The sequence below is a fragment of the Anoplopoma fimbria genome, chromosome 24 (assembly GCF_027596085.1).
Source record: "Anoplopoma fimbria isolate UVic2021 breed Golden Eagle Sablefish chromosome 24, Afim_UVic_2022, whole genome shotgun sequence".
In the NCBI taxonomy this organism is placed as follows: Eukaryota; Metazoa; Chordata; class Actinopteri; order Perciformes; family Anoplopomatidae; genus Anoplopoma; species Anoplopoma fimbria.
In genome coordinates, this window is record NC_072472.1 from 2,176,123 (window position 1) to 2,185,296 (window position 9,174).

Genomic DNA, 9,174 nt, shown 5'->3' on the forward strand with positions numbered 1-9,174 from the left:
TAGTGATACTCGTTACCTGGAGAGGTTGGAAGGAGATATAGGTTTCTAAAACTTTACGTTTCTACGTAAAAACCTGTGGAGCTAACATTAGCAGAGTACGTTAGCACATCATTAACTAGAATTTGTATTTCCATGCTATGCTCGTTACTGAAGGCATACTGAATGTATTTTGATGATGGTAACATGGAATACCTGGCTTTACAGGAACAGTGTTGTTCTTTAATTACATTGTCTTCTGTCTCAATCTACAGATGATGTGGTGGTTTAATTTTACACTTTAGTTTCTATCTTTATCTTTTTAGCCTGTTTTCACTGTTGTCAGTTTGACATCCTGGATATATCGTTCAAACACGTATTGTAGACCCTTCTGTATGCTTCACTCTGAAACCGCCTTTAGTTTTTACAAAAATTGGGATATTCATTCAGGGAGTGAAGTTAGTGACAGTGTGGGCTCATTGGTAACGTAGCTCTGACTGTTTGATGGAGTAGCAGCGGGGGGCGGGGCTTAGCGAAGAGGCCATCAAGCACTCCACTTCAGGTGTCCTTCTGTAGTTATTTCCTCCCAGATAAACCACTCCAAGCAACCGTAGTACCGACAACATGCCCTTCACTGCTGCTGTCTTTGACCAGATTGATACTCTGAATGATACTTGGCTGCTGATGATAATGATAAATATATTGTGTATTCTTCTGTGACAGATTAATGAGCGTTAAAGAGCATTTTTATGGCGGTGTCTAACTTGGACATCACATTTTAGTGCCGTTTACAGAAAATCATTTGATTTATGAATCTCTGTCACTAATACGACAACTTTGTCATTTTCAATGCCATTAACCCTTCTGGTAACACTTTAAAATAACGATCAAAATTATAAATTATAGCATTACTTATAATTAGTTAACATTAATTCTACTTTTATTGTTAAAGCATCTCTAAACATTATCGACCAGATATTAGTCACACTTTGTTGGTGATAAATTATATGTTTGTAAACTGTTTATGAACATTATGGATGCTTTTATGAATTTGCAACTGATTGTAATAAGTTTGTTTATGGTTAACAAATTCTTTGTAAGGCATCTATTAACCTTATAACCTTATATATAGTCACTCTTGATTACGTAATGTTTATATATGTTTTACAAACTTTTTCTTAAAGATTGACAAACGTATAGTTAATCATGAACAAATACTTAATATAGTGTAAAAAATGTAATATGTGCAACAGTTAACTATTAATAAACAGTGAACTAATGTAACTAGCATGTGATTGTTATCTCTTATTAGCTATAATACAATACATCATTTGTAAACTATTTATTGAATATTACACAAACTAATGATAAAAACAACATAAATTATAGAATAAGTGATAATAGGAAAATAACTATAAAAGAATGTTAATTAGCTTTCAATATATCATTTATTAATGATGGTTATTATAAAGTGTTCCCTTATTCACTAGTTATTCTGCTTTAAAGACCAAACATTTTTCTCCATCCTCTGCTTCCTGAAGCTTCTGGGTCACAGTCTGAAATGTAATGAACAGTTTCTAGCCAGCTGATTACGCGACAGCTTTTTGCCAAATAAGCACAAAGAAAGCACACGGAGAAAAGCATTAATTATTAATTCATTTCACTTAGACTTTGGAAACTATTCTTAGCACTGGAAAGGCACCAGATGCCACCAAATGGGATTTAGAGAGTTTAATTCCATCACTCCTCCTCCTAACTGAACCTTTTTTCCATCCCGTTGACATCCAGTCTTCATAGGGCAAATGTACATGGTTGCGTGCCGACTAAGTGCACTAGAAGAAAACAAATATGATGCCTTTTTTTTATCTCAAATGTACTTGTAGCCCTCTTCATAAAAGTGCTCATGCTTTTCATTTAGGGCTGCTTTTTTCTGAGCACTAAGACTTGAAGACTTTTTGTTCAGCCCTATAGCTTCCACAGCGCCTCTCCAGAATGGACTGGACATTGTCTCCATCTTTTTGTCCGTGTCTTTCTTCAGCCTGCCTTGTTGAGAGCAAGTGGAGCGAATCATATATCCTGAAGACTGTATCTTTTGGTCGTTTAAGGTCCATGTCCCGTCACAAGTCACAGTGAGGCGTTTTATTCCTGCAGAATACTTTTATTTTCATAGACAGAACTTTGGCTCTCCTGCCACGGAACTGCACAAATATCCAAATTTATTCCTGCAGAATACTTTTATTTTCATCATCAATTCATCACGTCAGGCCCACAAAATGTCAGAAAACAGTGAAAAGATTTCCTATAGCCCAAGGTGGCATCTTTAAATTGCTTGTTTTGTCGAACCAACAGTCCAAAACATCAGATAATCTGTTTGTTTTCATGCAAAATAGTACAAAACAAACTACAGCAAATTAAGAATTCAGTATCAGATTGTTGGAGATTATTTTGTTAATCAAATAATTACTTGATTACTCTGTTTAGGCTGTTAAAAAAGCTTCAATGATTGTAAGTTGGAGACTCTGATAACTCATTCATCACTTACTCTTATTTTCAGGCAAAGTCATAAAGCCTGAAAGTCGGACTGGATGATGTGATGAAATCCTGAATCATTAAATATATAAATGTATATCACAGTATCAATACTGCATATGATCAGATGCAAATGTTCTGAAAAATGCAATGCACTTGTTAATAAGTATAATTAAAACATTAGTCCGTTAAACCTGAAAAAATACTTGATTAGATTTGTGCAAAAGAAAAAAAAAAGTTTCCTTATTATATAGTTTAAAGCAAAATCTCAGAATCATCTGATGTACATATCATTTTGCACAATCCTCATCTGGTGAGAGAGTTATTTTATTTATGTCTCTCTTATGATACATTTTTTACTCATCATATTTATTGCAGAGCCACGGGGATGTAGAAACACACTCACATGCAATATCACAGAGATTTTAAATCAATACATTTTCATTTATAATTGATTTAAAAACCACACGGCTGCCAAACTACGATAACGAATACAGAAGGTCTGAGAAGAACCAGAAGCATTAAACATTTTGGATTATCCAGGTCAAAGTCTGGAGATATGATTTAACTGTTCACATGGACACTAAACAAAGTAAACCCATATGATGTGTTTAAATGTTCCAAACATTAAATCTGAATATAACTTTGTCAGAAAAAGAAACCTCTATACCAAGCAGAAATAAATGATCATAATAAATATTTACGAGCTTATTAGCAGGTGATATTTTCCCATTTAACGGCTTATCAAAAGTTGACACCACCCCTCTCAACCCAATTTAAAATTCAGGCCAGTTTGTTATGATTCAGGCGGTTACATGGCTCATTTTTTATTCTGAATATTTGAAAAGCATGAGCCTCCAAACTCACCTATTGAGATTAAAATGTGGCCAAAAAGGCAGTAAGAGCATTATTACAACAATAAACACAAACACTACAAGCAGACAAACACAACTGTCATATATTACAAGTGAATGAGCACAATATCAGTTAATATGCAATACAAAAAATGGTTATAATAACTTTATCCACTAAGAGTGTTGTTTTTTCTCAATCTTTTCATATAGACTTAAATCCCCTCATAGTGATCCTCTCTGACCATTTCAGCTCCTCCTCTTGTTTTTGTTCCGGCATATTTAAAAGCTGTTTCTTGCAGAGTTCTGTTCTAACCTTGGGGAGGAGTCGGCCTAATGATCCGTATAACCATGCTGCCTGTAAAACGTAGAACCAAGAAACGCTGCAGATTGAAGGAAAACAAAAACAACACACCATTTCAGTACTTCCTGTCCTCAGCCACATTCATAGGAGCCGGCGTCTCTTTAACGCCTCTGACTGACAGGTTGAACATCGGCGCTCAGTGTGCACAAGCTTTACATTCTGAAGGCGACGCGTCGGCTTTCATTATACATCAGGACGAAGCCGGACGGCTGCAGAACACACTGAGGAACGCACTGGAAGGAAACGTTCAGTGTCACGTAGTCCCCACTTTAATGAGTTCCTATCTAATCCCCCCCCCTCTCTGATTAGTCTTCCATTGAGTCGGACGGGAAGATCTGCAGCATTTGCAAACACTACATACAGTCGGAGTTAGTGGGGAAGAGAAAGCTTCCCCACTAATTTTTCTAAAATGATAAACACTCTCTGAGATGTTAAGTCTTAGAATTGTTTCCTCTGGTAAAAAGAAAAGAGTTTGTAGAGCTAAACTTATAAGAGAGAGCTCAAGAGGAATGATTGTTTTGCACACAATCTCTAATAGTTGCATAATCCTGCCACTTTTACAAAAATACTACAAAAATACTACAAAAACATTCACCCAGAAACCGTTTTAACTACATCTGGTTCATCCAGGCTTTAATTGTCCTTGTTTTGGTGATTATGTTGGATTATGTAGAGACCAGACATATTGAAATAATCTAACACACACATACAAACACGCACACACACACACACATACCAAGGCAATTTTCAGAGCGAGATAGATCACCAGAGCCAGTTTCAGTGAATGTCGTTGTCGCCGTAGTAACACACTTTAACAGCTGTGACTTAACAGTTCGGTTACAGCCTGTTTGACACATTTATGCTTTCTCACTTTTCATTATTGATTTCGCAGGCTGTCTGTTTCTGCTGCGCTCATGTTAAATGGGATTCAGTCGAAAAAAGGATTGTTCTATTTACTGGAATAAACCATTTAATCTGATTGGATTTGGATTAAAAACTATCGTGAATGATATTATTTTGCTTCAGCACAATAAATGATCAGTGTAAACATAATGGATGACCTTGATATCAGATACTTTGGTCATGAATTCAGATTCAAGTTGGCCTCTTTGAGATTTGTAAAAGTGGAAATAAAACACAACCATCTTAGTCTTCATGTCTTGTATCGTCGTGCAGAGAGCTCCTGCGTCAACAACACGTTAATGTCGCTGCTAAAGCGTCAAATCTCCGTATTCAGTCGTACTCTGTGATACGGCGAGCTGAGGAGCCCGCAGCGCATCGCATGGCGGGATAATAGAGTGACAAATCAAAGCAGATGTAATGACACCCGGGGAACGATAAAGACGACAAACGCGTCGGTCTGTAATACCGACCTCAGAGCTTAAACTGCCTCCAGTAAACAAAGCCCTGTTTGTTTGTTGTACAGTATCCTGTTGCACACCAGCACACACACACACACACACACACACACACACACACACACACACACACACACACACACACACACACACACACACACACACAAGTTCAGTGTTACTCACCAAGACATTATGCATATACTTCAGGTGCCTTCCCTTCCTCATAAAATAATTCCAAGTATTTTAAATCCAGCATGTTCAAAAGCTTGCATTCTTTTTCTTCCCTACTTTGTTAGCCAGTGTTGCATATCTTCCCATAATACTAATGATCAGATTGTTTTGGTATTCTGATACTTCTATACTGCACATTGTAAAGCTAACAGTAAATGCTTACCAACCGTTACTTTAACCCCATCTCTGAAAGTCTTCTTGTATCTTCACCAAAGACTGTATATAAGAAGTGGACGTAGTCATGGTGACGTCCACCATTGGATTGTGGACTAAAGTTTGAAGCCTCGAGTTCTGCGTTTTTGCCGTGTTTATCTTGGATTTGTTGCCATGTTGTTTTTTTAGCAACCAATGACCTGAAGTGACCATATTTAGAATGCGGAGGAGTGACGCTGTATACGTGTCTGGTGTCGACCTGTCAATCAGTGTGTAGCCCCGCCCTAAAGCATCCCCTGCTTTATGGTCTGTTTGACTCTAAATGGAGCATCATTTACTAAATGAACATCATGCTGTATTGAAGAAGACTTGAAACTAGAGATTGAGACCATAAACTCATGTTTACAATGTTTACTGAGGGAATAAATCAAGAGAGAAGTAGAGTCATTTTCTCATAGACTTCTATACAACCAGAGGAGTCGCCCCCTGGTGGACACTAGGAGAGAGAATGCAGCTTTAAGACACTTCAACCTTGACTTCACTTTTGAGAACCGGAGGTTGCCACATGATCTTCACATGTCACTCCCCTTCTAGTCAGAGTTGAACCAGCGTGTGATCAGTGAAGGCGAATCTGTTCCTCATTGGGTTACCATGAAAAGCCTTCAGTCTCAGAGAGGGGGAGAAGGGGTCAAATGGGGAGAAGGATGTCTCTTCTTAAAGTCATTGATGATATTAAACCTGGTTGTACACACGAAAAGTGAAGGAAGAACTTCACGTAGAGAGTGAAGTTTAAATCTTGCATACTCTCTCCTCTAAACTTGAATTGGCCAGTGGCGAAACTCTGCAGAGAGAGGTGTGTCGGAAGTGGAGCTCCAGAAATCCTCCATTTTCACTTTACGTCTTGTTCAACGGACTCTATGGCTTTGACTGTATTTCTCAGCTTCAAGCACAAAAGATTACAAAAATTGGTGTCGATTCATTGTCAGCGTCGACGTCATCATTAACTCTGACTCGGCTGAAGCACACTAACATGATTAGTCCTCCAACACTTCCACATTTTTCATATAAGGAGGTCCAAATGATCTCAAAAGCTACGAGACGAGTGTTTTTCCTTGTCAACAAACACACACATACACCTTTATATTTCAATCCAACCACCAAAGAACCAGCAGTGTCTGACCGGCACACATCCGTTGTGAGTAGGTGTCACATGGTGGATTACAGAGTCCACCTCAGGGAGACAGATCAGGACCTGTTCTGAGAAACATCTTATTCTACAACTCTGTAGGAAGCAGCCTTGTGTTGATCTCCGGGGGAGTTTCTGAAACCATCTCTCTCTCTCTCTTTTTCTTTGCATTCATTTCCCTGCAGGCCGGACCTAAACGACTCTCCACCCTCACAAGTTATCATTCAGGTGTTGCCCTCATAGCCCCCCATTGCTCAGTGGATCTGACAGAATCACAAGGCTTTTAACAGCTTGTGTACACTTTGACAGGAGCTTTCTACAGCTTATAAATGTGTTGGTTTTTTATCCTCATGTAGTAAGTGTCTAAGAATACACAATAACAAGAAGTACGTCTGGTATAGTTGAAACCAGGCTCTCAGGTTTCAAATGTAAACTAGGTTGATCAAACTCCACTGCGTCTTTCAGTCTCTCTTCATTCTCCTCACTCACAGGTTCTTTTTCTTTCAGATAACTCATCTCTCACGAGTCCTCTCTCTTTGTTTTTCATTCTCCCTCCTTTTATCTTTCCCCCTCTCAGAACTCTAGTGTTTCTCTTTTCCAACCCTTCCCCCCCCCCCTCTTCGTTTCTTCTCAACACGTCTCCCTTTTGTTATTCTAATCATGGGCGCTTCATCAAAAGTGATAACTTTCATTGATAATTATGATGCGTTCACCAAAACTCTGTGTGTCGTCTTGGTGAACAGTTGTTAGCAGTATGTGTTGGGAGTACGGAGACTTTCTGAAACCTGTTAAACAACATTTTTACCACGTTTACCAAAAAGTATCCCGTGGTTCTGTAAAGCTACACGCCTTTAATTGCCATCATCCTGAGGCAAAATTCATTTTTCTGTCCCCTCCACTTTTTTTGCAATCAGGCGAACCCTGATATTGAAACCCGGAATCTTTTGAGCAGCATGCGGTCGGCGCCATGCTGCCATCTCAGCTGTTGGAGCGATGCCGATGGCTCTCCCAGGGTCAAGTGGCGAGCCCCCCCTCAGCTAGAATGAAAATGCCGAACAGATGCTTTGCTGTCGGGTTCGTCTGTCTGCCTCTGTTTTTTTTTGATGGTCCAGTGTTTAGTCAGTGTGTCTGCCTTAGCCTTTAAGTGGGCTTGTGTTTAGTCAGTAGGTCTGAATATTTAATGAGCCAGTGTTTAGTTGGTGTGTCTCCGACAGAATGACTGAGAGAGCACTCAACTATTAAAACACCAACGGCTGCTTGTCTGGAGAGGGTTCAGGTCCAACCAGGCCTCCAGACCGGATCCAACATGTTAGTGGGATTCAGTGTCAGTGATTAATACAAGTGTTTAAAGAGGTACTAAGATGTTTTACTTAAGTAAAAGTGATGAAACCACGAATAAAAAAAAAGACAGTTTAAAGTAAAAGTTCTGCATTCAAAAATGTGAGTTAAGTAAAAGTATAAATTTAGATATATAAGTATATAATCAAGAAAATGTAAGTACCTACTATGCAACCAAATGGGCTTTTTAATATAATATTAGATTATTGTTATTTTTATTTAAAGGTTGTCATTTTGTTCATCTTTATGCTGTTAGATATTTTAATTTACTGTTAAACAATGTATTGTATTTCGTATACTCAAATAAATGTAGTGGATCAAACGTGTACTTAAGAACCTTACTTGAGTAAATGTACTTAGTCATGTTCCACCACTGATTAATACCATATTGTACCCGATCTTGTTGGTTTTCTGACTATTACCACCCGATCCGGCCCATCAGGGTTCACCAGAACTCATGAATCCGTCTGGTGGTCTCTTTAAAGATGTATGTGTTTAGTTACAACATGTAACACATGTACTAAACTGGGAACAATACACAGAAGATGAGCATGGCCCTTATCTAGAAGGATGATACTCACGATCATAAAGCGTTCCCACTTTTCATTTAAATATCGCCCCTCCATTGCTTTTAGTGACATTTGTGTTTTGGTAAAACAGCGCCCCTGTCCCATGCTTCAGTAACAATTCAGGCGAAGAGTGGTACTGCAGCAAAGGGGCTCCTAAACAAAAACCCATAAATAACAAATTGAGATGAATTTCTGCGAGTAACTTTAGAATGCAATGTGTTCTAGTAAAAGTAATATAGTAATATATTTGGATAAAATTAAAATAGTACTTTTACAAGTACTCTTTGGTGGATGATGTGTTCACCGAAATACAGGAGACACTTTACAGACTCAGAGAAGATGTTGAGTCTAATTCTATCTGTAGATTTGGTGGTAATGAGAACTGCTTTGTTCTGCTGATACAGACACCAGCTCCATCTTTCTGGTTTCCTAAATCCCAATGCAGTCCTCTATTAGTCCTACTCTGGACTGAAACTCCAGATATCCTTAGACTATTTAATATTACAGCTTTAAATAGTTTATCTGTCTCAGGATTTAATAGGCCAGTATTTGTAGTTGTTTTCTTTCTCTCAATTTGGACCAAATTTTTGTCACTTAATTTTTAATGGGCCTGATTTTA

At 38.2% G+C, this 9,174-nt stretch overlaps 1 pseudogene; it reads left to right on the top strand.

Annotated features, from left to right (window-relative positions):
- The first annotated feature begins 8,477 nt into the window (after positions 1–8,477).
- Positions 8,478–8,591, top strand: LOC129114099 (U6 spliceosomal RNA; annotated as a pseudogene).
- The last annotated feature ends 583 nt before the right edge of the window (positions 8,592–9,174 follow it).